Genomic DNA, 13,519 nt, shown 5'->3' with positions numbered 1-13,519 from the left:
GCAAAGATCAGAGTAGTAGAAAACTTGGATTCTTGGAGATTGAACGCATCCAGGATATTGCGGGAGCTACAAATGATCATGCTATTTGGGTCTATAAAAATACGCAACATCTTCAAATTTAAAAGGTGAACTGTTATGCAGGTAACAGTTCACTCTTTAAAGAAGAGGAAGAGAATAGTACTTATTTTCCTTTGCAAACAAAATAACTTGTTTACAACCTTGCCACCGAGCAGGTAGCCCGTCGGAATGTACCTTAAAATTCCAATGAGTAAGAAAAAACAAACATCCTTAAAACATTCAAGCATACATACGTATATGAATACATATATACATACATACGTACATACATGCATGCATGAATACATACATACATACATACATACATACATACATACATATATACATGCATGCAAGCATGCATGCATACATACATACATGCATGGATGCATACATACATGCATGGATACATACATTCATGCATGCATACATACATACATACATACATACATACATACATAAAGGACTGGAATTTCCTTTCAGTTAACTATCAGAATACAGAATATTTTTACAACTTCATTTCCGTTGCTAAATTATATCCCGAAGACAACATAAATCTATATTGCTGGCAGGAAGTTGTTGAGATATTTTGTGGTATCTGTCTGTCTATCTACATATCTATCTTTTCATCTACGTGTCTATCTACGTCTCTGTATATTTATCTGGTAAGTCTGTATGACTCCTTCCCTGTCTATTTAGATGTCTTTTTGACGAGCCTTATGGTTTAATCACCTGATTTATTTTTGTATATCTTCTTGTAAATTCTTTGCTTTCTATCCATCTACATACACTATCTAGACACCTACACATATACGCACACCACACACACGCACACACACACATTTCAGAATTATGCCTGAAAAAGTCCAGCAGTCAGGTTCCTCCAGGGGTAAAACAGATTCATTGAAACACAGTTGTAATGGAGTGGTAGTACATGTGTTAGTGTGAAGCACAGAAACGTTGTCAATTTTTCAATTTTTTAAATTTTTCCTTCAGTGTCTCTTTAACTCCCTGATTTTTACCTGTTCGCTTCACCTTTATATATGCATGGATTATGGGGCATATGAGTCTAATTACGTATAGGTAAGTATATATGCATATATATACATATATACTTACCTATACGTAATTAGACTCATATGCCCCATAATCTATTGGGTATTTATAAGTGTATGTATATATTCTTAAAACCCAACTTGTTTGTACATAATTAAGAGCTTTTGTAAATCCGAGGTCGGACACCAATTAAATTCGGAGTATAATTTGCAGTGTTTATTAGAACAAACTTAAAGAACGAAGATGCACTGTTGACGATTTATTTAGCTTTCTTGCATTTCGAATAGCCTGACACGACCTAACCGTTGCACGTTGCACATCGCATTGTGCACATTTAATCGCTCCTTCATTTGATCGACAACAATACTATAGAAAAAGATGTACTAAGTGCCATATTTTTCTTATCAAAATCAACATGATATATATTTGTCTACAGAGATATAAACAAATGGATAGAGAGGCAGACAAACAGATAGATATACTGTAGTAATTACGAAATATTTCCCAACCAGGATTCGAAAACAGTTAGTACTCTCGGCGTCTGGGGCTTATATTTGTCTACTATGCAGGTTTCTAACTCTGAATGAGTTCTCTTACATTACAACAAGACGGCATATATTGTTACATGACGAGAATGTAATTAATGGAATTCAATTTAATGTGTATCTGGTATTTATTTTATCGACTTTTAAAGACTGAAAGGCAAATTTGATTCCACTGAGATATAAACGCAAAATATCAAGATGCTAACAAAATATTATATTGCATTTTAGTCCTGTTCTTTTACTGACACTAATAATATAATAGTATAGATTTTCAAGAATTTTTATCTCGCATGAAGATTGTCTGCAAATATTTCGTAAAGTCTTGCCATCAGGATGTTGCATATCACATGGGAATTTTTGTAATTCTATGACTCTTTAGCGATGATAAAGTACATTCCTACGAAGATGCTAGCAACTTAAGACGTTTTGTTGTTAATAATTCAGTCGATATTACTTTGATAATAAGATAACAAAAATATGCGCTTGAAATAGTAGTAACCTAAATATCTCTTAATCCGTTTTGCATACTCGGCCATCATTGAAGACGTCTATTTTATGTAGTGACTGAAAACAGGATTTATACTGGAATACATTCTTGATGTTTACTTTAAAATCTCAAAAAGCGATTTGAGGCCATTACTGCTGTCGCGGCTTTTTTAATTACTCTGCTGAAAGATGTATTAAAGGTGTACTGAGTACTTGAAATAAAGTATTTTATATACAGTAACGGTAACTTGAGGCAAGGCTGCTTATCCGCTGATTTATTGACTCCTCGAGCACACATAGTCCTTCCTGTATAGTCTTAATACGGTCAATGAGCAACTAATGAATACTAGGTTCGAATCCGCCACACTAAACTAATCCTAGTTACCGCTTCACTATCTCAAACTAAATATGTTATTTAAACCTAGAACAGCAGTTAGCAGCCACTACTGACAGTAAAAATAACATTCTAGCACTACAGCTTATATATATATATATATATATATATATATATATATATATATATATATATATGTATGTATATATATATATATATATATATATATATATATTATATATATATATTATTATATATATATATATATATATATATATATATATATATTATATATATATATATATATACATATATATATAAATTATATAGACAGCCGTGTGCAACGTTCTACCAAAAGTAAAAATATAATTATTACTAAATGTGACTAGGATGTTAGAACACATACATTGCTAAAAATAAGAGCTAAATGCTCCCATACTATAGTTAAAGCACATAATTGTATACATATATGCTGACAGAGACTGTAATCACCCGAAAACACCGGTCGAGTAATCCCTATACTGATCGGTCAGTCTCGGCTATTACCGTAGCTTCATCAGTAGGGACTGCTCGATTCGGCTGATTCCGGACTTAATTTTTTGTCAGTAAATACGTATTCACCATAAAAATTTATGGATGACTTAGCGAACCGCTAATGTGTATACAAAAGCTTGATACAAACAGACGTGTACAATGTATTACCGAAAAAGGAAAGCTATAATTGTCACTAAATATGACTAAGGTGTTAGAACACCTACATTGCTAGAAACAAGAGCTAAAATGGTCTAATGTTGTAGTTAAAGCAAATACACACACGCATATATATATATATATATATATATATATATATGTACTAACTAAAATAAGACGAACAATGAGTTACATATAACATCAAGTTGTGTACTGGAATCGATTTCATCGACGGAACCCTCCCCAAAAATTTCGCGCCTTGTACCTAGAGTAGAAAAGATTATATTTATGTTTATGTAACAACTAACAATTTGATGTTATATGTAACTCCTTGTTCGTCTTAATTTAGTTAGTACATATATATATATATATATATATATATATATATATATATATATATATATAGATAATAGATAGAATAGTTAGTCGGCTGTTGTATGTAGATGTGTATGTGTATATGTGTATGTATACATATATGAGGGCCAAGTCTCTCTACCAGGTCTCATCAACGTCAACTGCAACAGGTCGATGATGAATATTGCCTAGAGAATATGTGTCTAGAGTAGAAAACAATCGTTAGCACGCCGGGCGAAATGCTTAGCGGTATTTCGTCTGTCTTTACGTTCTGAGTTCAAATTCCGCCGAGGTTGACTTTGCCTTTCATCCTTTCGGATGAATAGAAAGGGACACAGAAAAAAACAAGGAGAAAAACAAGGAGAGAAAAAAAACGTGTGTAGTGGCTAACGATCTATCATGGCAACTGATTCGGACAGAAGAGTCACACACGAGAAGGAAACTAGGGGATACATATATATATATATATATATATTGTTAATGAGATGAGAGAGACAGAAGATGGAAGATACGAGAATGTTGATGATATTATATGTGTATGTGTGTATGTGTGTGTGTGTTGTGTGTGTGTATGTGTGTGTGTGCCTCGGTCTGTGTCTGTGTGCGTATGTGTGTGAGAGGGCGAGAGAGAGAGGAATGTTACGTGTAAACCAAGAATTTGTGGGACAGTTTTGTACTTGTTGTGCTGAGATTTGCACATCAATAAGCGATCAATATTACTGACTTGAGAAGATGCAATTTTAAAGCTCTCCGCAAAATACATGAAAACTGTTTAATGAAAGCTAAATAGTACCAGTGGCTTGTAGAAACATATTTGCGGCAACAGCTATGATGGTTTTTTGCTAGTTTATTTTCCTCACTTGTTTCTGAAATACATTGGTGAGTATGAAGTATGCTAATGTATAGGCGCAGGAGTGGCTGTGTGGTAAGTAGCTTACTTACAGTCCACATGGTCCCAGGTTCAGTCCCACTGTGTGGCACCTTTGGCAAGTGTCTTCTACTATAGCCTCGGGCCCACCAAAGCCTTGTGAGTGAATCTGGTAGACGGAAACTGAAAGAAGCCTGTGGTATATATGTAATTGTACATGTATGCGTGTGTGTGTTTGTGTATTTGTGTTTGTCCCCCCAACATCGCTTGACAACCGATGCCGATGTGTTTACATCTCCGTATCTTAGCGGTTCGGCAAAAGAGACCGATAGAATAAGTACTAGGCTTACAAAGAATAAGTCCTGGGGTCGATTTGCTTGACTAAAGGCGGTGCTCCAGCATGGCTGCAGTTAAATGACTGAAACAAGCAAAAGAGTAATGAATATATTGTAGACATACAACCACAAGAATTTATGCAAAAATAACCATGATTTTATAACTACCTCAGGTGCCAGGCCGAATGCTTAGGGTCTTAGACTTAACGATAATTTTTAGGTCAGGAGTTCAATTCCTCTCTGTCCATGTGTCACACTAACGATGTTCCACTGGTCAATGGGTGAGAGGCCCGAGACGGTGTCTATGTCAGCTTAGACGGTGTCTATGTCAGCTTAGACGGTGTCTATGTCAGCTTAGACGGTGTCTATGTCAAGGCGGCGAGCTGGCAGAAACGTTAGCGTGCCGGACGAAATGCTCAGCGGTATTTTGTCTGCCGTTACGTTCTGAGTTCAAATTCCGCCGAGGTCGACTTTGCCTTTCATCCTTTCGGGGTCGATAAATTAAGTACCAGTTATGCACTGGGGTCGATATAATCGACTTAATCCGTTTGTCTGTCCTTGTTTGTTCCTTCTGTGTTTAACCCCTTGTGGGCAGTAAAGAAATAGGTGTCTATGTCAGCTTACTATTCCGTGGGCATCTAAAAAAAAATTACAATTAACAAGAACATCAGGTCATATTTGCCTGGGAGGCAAATATGTTCTTGCTTTAGTTTTTGTTTATCTTATTTATGCTTTTACGATTAGAGAGGGCGCAGGAGAAAGAACGGTGGATTGCCAGCCGTACGTACGTAAAATGTCTGCAGAATGTATGTCAACAGCAGCAGATACAGACAAGTCATTATATTCGTACGCAAACACAGCAAATGATACTAATGTATTAGTTCCATTGTTTGTGGTATTAATTTGTTTGTTTATCTTTTCTTTGTTCAATACTACAACTACTACTGGTGCTATTACTACTACTACTACTACTACTACACTACTATTACCGTTATTATTATTATTATTATTGTTATTGTTATTATTATTATTATTATTATCATTATCATTATCATTATTATTATCATTATTATTATTATCATTATTATTATTATTATTATTATTATTATTATTATTATTATTATTATAAAGACGAAATAATTACGAAAAATCAAATTCCACAGAGAAATTATGCCAACAATGCAACTCATTTTACACGCATTTCTGACATCGTAAAAACATGTCTGCTTTATTAACAGAATGTTATTTGTATTAAATACAGACATTCACACATATTCACCCCCACACATATATATAAGGTACATATTTGCATATATGTATATGATATATATATATATATATATATATATATATATATATATATATATATATATATCTTATAAATTTGAGTGAGGTTTCTCTATCCGTTGCGTTTTTAATGTTCGTTAACTCCTCTTTGACCGTTAGTGCAAAGACAACGAAACTCAAACCAGCGACTCCCTTAATCCCAGGAAATGTCCTAAGGGCGTCTATTTTTTAGGGACTGCCTAATTGAGGTTCCAGATGATCCGATCGACGGATCGGCCTGTTCGTGAAATTAACGTGCAAGTGGCTGATCACTCCACAGACTCATGTACCCTTAACGTAGTTCTCGAGGAGATTCAGCGTGACACAGAGTGTAACAAGGCTGGCCCTTTGAAATACGTGAACAGCAGAAACAGGAAGAAAGAGTGAGAGAAAGTTGTGGTGAAAGAGTACAGCAGGATTCACCACCACCTTCTGTCGGATCCTCGTGAAGCTTTAGGTGATTTTGCTCAATAAACACTCACAACGCCCGGTCTGGGAATCGAAACCGCGGGACAGAAAGAGAACGTTGACAAAGAATATATTACCTTGACGCTATATGTATATATATATATATATAATAAAGTTTCCACGATCTTATAGAATCACGTATTTAAATAGTAGAAACATCAAGGTAGAGCCGGGGATAGCGCACCAATGCACTAACAATACCATACGTTCTTAGTAAAGTTGACCCTCCCCGGATGGGTGGGTCAACTTACACTATGTTCTATTTTTGTGAGGGATCCTAAGTGTTAAATTTTACTCTTAATTCACCTGATGAATATGACTTTGTTTGCGCGCGATGTAACACTTTTGCTTATCAATAAAGAACACTATGAAACAGCTGTAGTGAACCTATGTATGTATGTATGTATTTATGCATGGATGGATGGATGGATGCATGCATGCATGTTTATGTGAACATGGTACCAACAAGTGCAGTGGAATGATAGAACTGATTTAGGGTTGGGTAAGACGATGCTTTATGGTATCTGTTACGTTTCTTTACTTTCTGACCGCAACGTCTGAGACAGCACTGATGCCATGATATATTGGCCCCAGTCAACGATCTATCCCTTAGATAAACATCAGTGACATGGAGAGGGGAGGTTCGGGTACACGATTAACTGTCAGGGTTGGTAAAAATATGTTGCTTAGGTCTGCGTATATGTGTGTATATGTGAGGTTAGCATTGACTGATGGAGGACTTCTCTGAAGCGTAGAGACTATTGTAGTAGTAGTAGAAAATTAAGGAAGTGGTCCCAGCACAGTTGCGGGCCAGAGGCTGCTGTATGTTTGTGATTGAATTCATTTCAAACAGTAGAGTGGCCTTTGTTCTGTTGTGGTCTTGGATATCTGTATATGTCGTTACATCATCACTCCAAATGTGTGTGTATTCGTACACGCATGCACACAAACATACGTGCATGCATGCATACATACAGACAAAAACAGACAGACATACAAATATGACGTTTAAATGCGGATGATGACTTTTGAATGCGGAATGATAAAGGGTAATGAAAGGTGTGAGGAAGCATCTGAATCCTCGATCCTATTTATATGAGATCAAGTCAGAGAGACAGAGAAAGAGACAGACAGACAGAGAAGTTCCTGGCTTTGGGTAAAAGAAAATACAGGCAGATCAGTTAGTTATGATTTTATTCGCCATTTTCCCGTCTCAGATTCACACAGTTTTTCTAAGTCCTGTGAAAGAACTCGAAAGGTTGAGCTTCCAACCAGGCCTTTCGCGATGCTCTTACAGCCAGGAACTTTTCAGCACTCACCCGTACATATGCATATATATATATATATATACACATATTTATGTATATAATATATACTATATATATATATACATATTTATGTATATATGATTATATTTCTAGCAGCTGGAAAATATAAATCACAACTAGAACCTTCTTTAATCAGAGGACCCAAACAAAAAAAGAAAGATATTCGAGCTGAACTACGTTACATACATTCACGAGACGAAATATCTTAAACACGATGTGTAAATGTTCAGCTGAAATATTTCATGATTCCAATCTTTATCTCATTGTGCACAGATAATCTACAGCAAAATGTATCGACAATCTCAGATTCAACCTCTGTTTGGAAATGTGAATTATAAATACAAGAAGAATATATTTTCATGTAAAAATTTACCCGATATTATAAATAATTCTCAGAATACAACACAGGGTACAATACATGAATATATTTCATGCAGGCATCGACCAAAGAGATCAATGAACGAAATGTTTGGAATAATATAAATTAATATTATGCTAATTAGTTCTAACTGAATTACAAAACAACTGAAGATGTATATGTAAAAAGAAAGATACAACTATAAATATATATATATATATATATCTATATATATATATATATAGATATATAATATATATATATATATATATTATATATATTTACATAGAGATAGAGAGGATAGATAGATAGATAGATAGATAGATAGATAGATAGATAGATAGATAGATAGATAGATAGATAGATAGATAGATAGATAGATAGATTAGATAGATAGATAGATAGATAGATGTAAATAAATAAATCTATATATAATATATATATATATATATGGGTTCGACAAAATAATGGAAACACCCTAAAATTTCAAACAGAATTATTTTAATATAGGGTAGAACAGCCTTTGGCAGTAATTACAGTTTGAATCTACGCGGTATGGACTCGTACAAAGTTTCAATTATTTCCAAAGGAATTTTTATCCATTCTTGAGCTAAAACAGTCTCCAGTTCTTGTAGTGATGATGATGGAGGATATCGACTCCTTACTTGTTTTCCTAAAATGCACCATAAATGTTCAATAATACTAAGATTTGAGGACTGTTGTGGCCAGATAAGTTGTTCAACTTCACTAGAATGTTCCTCGTGCCATTCAGTAATAACTTTAGCTTTGTGAATTGGTGCATTATCATTCTGAAAGACTGCGTTTCCCTCCGGAAACAGCTCCGCAACAATAGGATGAATTTGATCAGATTAAATGCTTAGACTTGACTATTAATTCTGCCATGAAGGGAAACCATTGGGCTAGCAGATATCTAAGATATAGCCCACCAGATCCTCCTCCATGTTTGACAATTGGAACAAGGCAGTCAGGGTCAAATGCTTCTTTTGGCTGTCTCTACACGTATACTCGGCCGGTGGTCGGAAATAAGATAAAGGATGACTCGTCCGAGCAAATAACATTCGTCCACTGCTCTAGGGACCAATTCTGTAGGTTTTTACTCCAGTCTAAATGCTTTGCAACATTTGCTTTTAAAAGTAGTGGTTTTCGATTGCAGCCATCCCATGAAATCCGACATTGTGCAGCTCCTGGCGAACAGTTTTTTGTGGAAACTGAGTTATCGAAGTGGTCATTAAGCTCTGCAGTACTTTTGGGAGCTGTACTTTTGTGATCCTTTCTAACAATTTGCGTAAGAGTCCGACAGTCCCTATTTGAAACTTTTGATTTTCTTCCGGGGTTTTGTTTCGACGAGGAGGCTTTTCCCTCTTTCTCAAAGGCTGTCATTACTTTCGAGACAGTACTTCTTGATAAATCAAACATTTCGAGCCTTGTGCCTATAAATAGAAAATATATATATATATATATTACATATATATATATATATATAATATATATATATATATATTATATATATAATATATATTATATATATATATATATATATATGATATATATATATATGTATATATATATATATATTATATTATATATATATATATATATACAGAGAGAGAGAAGGAGAGAGGCTCTTTGGACTAGCGGAGCATATCTCCGTCAAGTTTTAACGACACCCTATTTCTTCCTGCGTGGCGGACAAACAGATAGACAGAAAGAAAGAAAGAAAGAAAGAAAGAAAGAAAGAAAGAAATGACCCCAGCACAGGTCCCTTATTCATCGATTCCAACAAAAAAAAAATGAAGGGTAAAAGTTGACCTCGGATATATTTGAACTTAGAGGGCTAGAAACCGGAACAAGTAGCGGCCCTAGCAATTCAGCCAATGCATAGACTCGACTCTGTTGCAAAGGTAAGATTCCAGCTTGATGTTATTTTACTGTGGTTGATCTAAGTGTAAAGAGAATGGATTCTAAATCATAGACAGAGATGAAAGTGTGATATCTGGGTGAGAATGAGGTTAACAAGGTTTTATGGAATTTGAGAGTGGTCTATCGATTTGAGTGCCTAAAAGTTGAAGTTACTGAGGATTAAGTCAATACAGGTCATGCGATAATCGAATAAATATTGGTGACTGGAGAAGTTCAGAGAGTGTGATAAATATCAGATGAACTTAAAGAAGTGGGAAAGAGAGAGGCTTTAAAGGAGAGTAACTAGATCTTGTTAGTTAATGTGCAAGGAATAGAGATGAGTGATAGCGAGAAAGGATTTCAAATAAATGCAAACGATACCACCTTTCAGAAACAAGCTAGTATATAGAATAAAGCCTGGATATCAGAGATAGTAGAGATAAAGGCTGAGAGATTTTTGTGTGGTTTATATGATATTATGATATTATGAGGTTGTGAATAGGATCAATATTTTTCTGTGGTTCGCAAATATTGGTGTAAAGTGAGAATTGGCCAGCACATTGATTATCGATTTATGTACATTCTTAGTGCGTATTTTATTCTCTATCAGTCCTGGATAGATTGGCAGCGAAATAAAATAAGTACAAGTTGACGTACAACGATGAAATAAATAACATTTTTGAGACGCTGTGTCCGGTGCTTCACTGCTTCTTGCTCCTCGTGCTCTCGGTTTTAGGGGAAAATAATGGCTTTTTGCATTCATACAAACCCAAACTCTTTGCAGTGGGATATAATTGATTTCACTATTCCACTGGTACTTATTTATCGACCTCCGATAAACATAGGACGTGTAGGAATGAAACAAAATATCAACACAATATTCCCGAGGCTCTTCCAATTTCGCCGAACCAATAACCGTGTATCGATCAAAATAATAGGTACAGGTCTACAAAAATTATTAATGTAGTGGATTGCAATTTATTCAACTGGTACTAATTGTCTTGATATTTGGAGGATGAAAGGCAAACGTGACTCTGTACGACATTAGATCTCAAACAATAGAAAAGTAAAACTAATTTTGTTGTATTTCGGGACGGTCATTTATTTTCTTTTGCCAAATAAAAACAGGCCTTGCGACTTTAATAAAAGTGATTGTATTTACTGAGACAGCCGTAAAGTTGAAGGAACCATAGCTTTACGCTTATGTATTTGCTTTGCAAGATTCTTGTTATGAAATCGTGTGTGTAAACATATTGTTATATTTCGGGATGGTCATATCTTTTTTGTCAAATGAGCACATATATTATATATATATATTATATATATATTATATATATTATATATATATTATATATAGTATTGTTCTTATTTTAGTGCCCTTGACTTGAATAATATATTTCTTCACTATCCACAAGGCTAAACATAGAAGGGACAAACAAGGATAGACAAACGGTTAAGTCGATTACATAGACCCCAGTGCGAAACTGGTACTTTACTTATCGACCCCGAAAGAATGAAAGGCAAAGTCGACCTCGGCGGAATTTGAACTCAGAATGTAACGACAGACGAAATACCGCTAAGCATTCCGCCCGGTGCGCTAACGTGTCTGCCAGCTGAAGTGAAGAACGAGTATATTATCTATATATATATATATATATATATATTATATATATATATATATATTCTTTTACTTATTTCAGTCATTTGACTGCGGCCATGCTTGAGCACCGCCTTTAGTTGAGCAAAACGACCCCAGGTCTTATTCTTTGTAAGCCTAGTACTTATTCTATCGGTCTCTTTTGCTGAACCGCTTAGATATGGGGACGTAAACACACCACCATCGGTTGTCAAGCGATGTTGGGAGGACAAACACAGATATACAAACATATACACACACATACAAATATATACATATATACGACGGGCTTCTTTCAGTTTCCGTCTACCAAATCCACTCACAAGGCTTTGGTCGGTCCGAGGCTATAGTAGAAGACATTTGCCTAAGTTGCCGCGCAATGGGACTGAACTCGGAACCACGTGGTTCGTAAGCAAGCTACTTACCACACAGCCACTCCTACGCATATATATATATATATATATATATTATATATATATATATATATATATGTATATTGGTAAAAACAGTAAGATAACAAAAGAAAGAAAGAGACCTCAATATTATGTAAATAGAGGAAATTCTGAGTTTCGGATGCCGAAGTGGAAATCCACAACACCATCTCTTCGGTTATCTGGCCAGATAACCGAAGAGATGGTGTTGTGGATTTCCACTTCAGTATCCGAAACTCAGAATTTTATCTTGGCTATTGAATAATGGTAACATATTAATTTACAGATATATGTATATATATATATATATATATAATATTAATTAGAGACAAAACCACTATTATGCAAATCAAACAAAGAAAGACTTAATCCAATACATAAAAAATCTTATATAAATTAAATATAATTAAGATATCCACTACGATCGTTTCTTGTCACTTCTATTGACATTCATCAGGTGGTTTCAAGACCTAAAATATAATCAATATTTAGAATATTGTTATTTAGAATACTGCAGTGTGAATACGTTTATGTATGAATGATTGTATGTGTGTGTGTGTGTGTGAGTATGTATTATTAATGTGTAGAAATATTGTCTTTATGTATTTGTGTATGTATAAATATATACATGTGTGTGTGTATTTGTTTACGTATTTATATATGTTTATTACATGCAAATAGTATATAGAATATATATGTGTGTGTGTTTGTTTACGTAATTATATATGTTTATTACACATATATATAGTATATAGTATTTAATAATATTTTACTAAGAATGAGATATTTCTATAAGTTTGTGGTTGAGTATCTGCGGCTACTGGATGTTATATTTCCTCTGTGTTAGTATCATGCTGAGAGAATATGTTTATGAATGAGTGATTGTATGTGTGTGTGTGGGAGTATGAATAAGTAATGTGTAGAAGTATACGGCTACATTATAAATTTGTCTATATGTTTATGTGTATGTATAGATATATATATATGTGTGTGTGAGTTTGTGTATGTATTTAGATATGTTTATATACATACATGGATATATGTGCATGAGAATGTGTGTATATATATTTTTTATTTTTGTTTTTTGAAATTAGCGATTTCATCTTTAAATATGAGAATCTAAATATACTAGGTTTCATTATATACAATCGTTTATAGAGCTTATTTTAGTTCTTGATTATATATATTTTCATTGATAATTTTATATTTTATATATATTAGTCATTTCAAATTTATATCTTAAAAATATTGATTATATTTTAGGTCTTGAAACCACCTGATGAATGTCAATAGAAGTGACAAGAAACGATCGTAGTGGATATCTTAA

The sequence above is a fragment of the Octopus sinensis genome, linkage group LG10 (assembly GCF_006345805.1).
Source record: "Octopus sinensis linkage group LG10, ASM634580v1, whole genome shotgun sequence".
Classification (NCBI taxonomy): domain Eukaryota; kingdom Metazoa; phylum Mollusca; class Cephalopoda; order Octopoda; family Octopodidae; genus Octopus; species Octopus sinensis.
The sequence above is the reverse complement of the archived record's forward strand: the minus strand, read 5'-3'. Positions refer to the sequence as shown.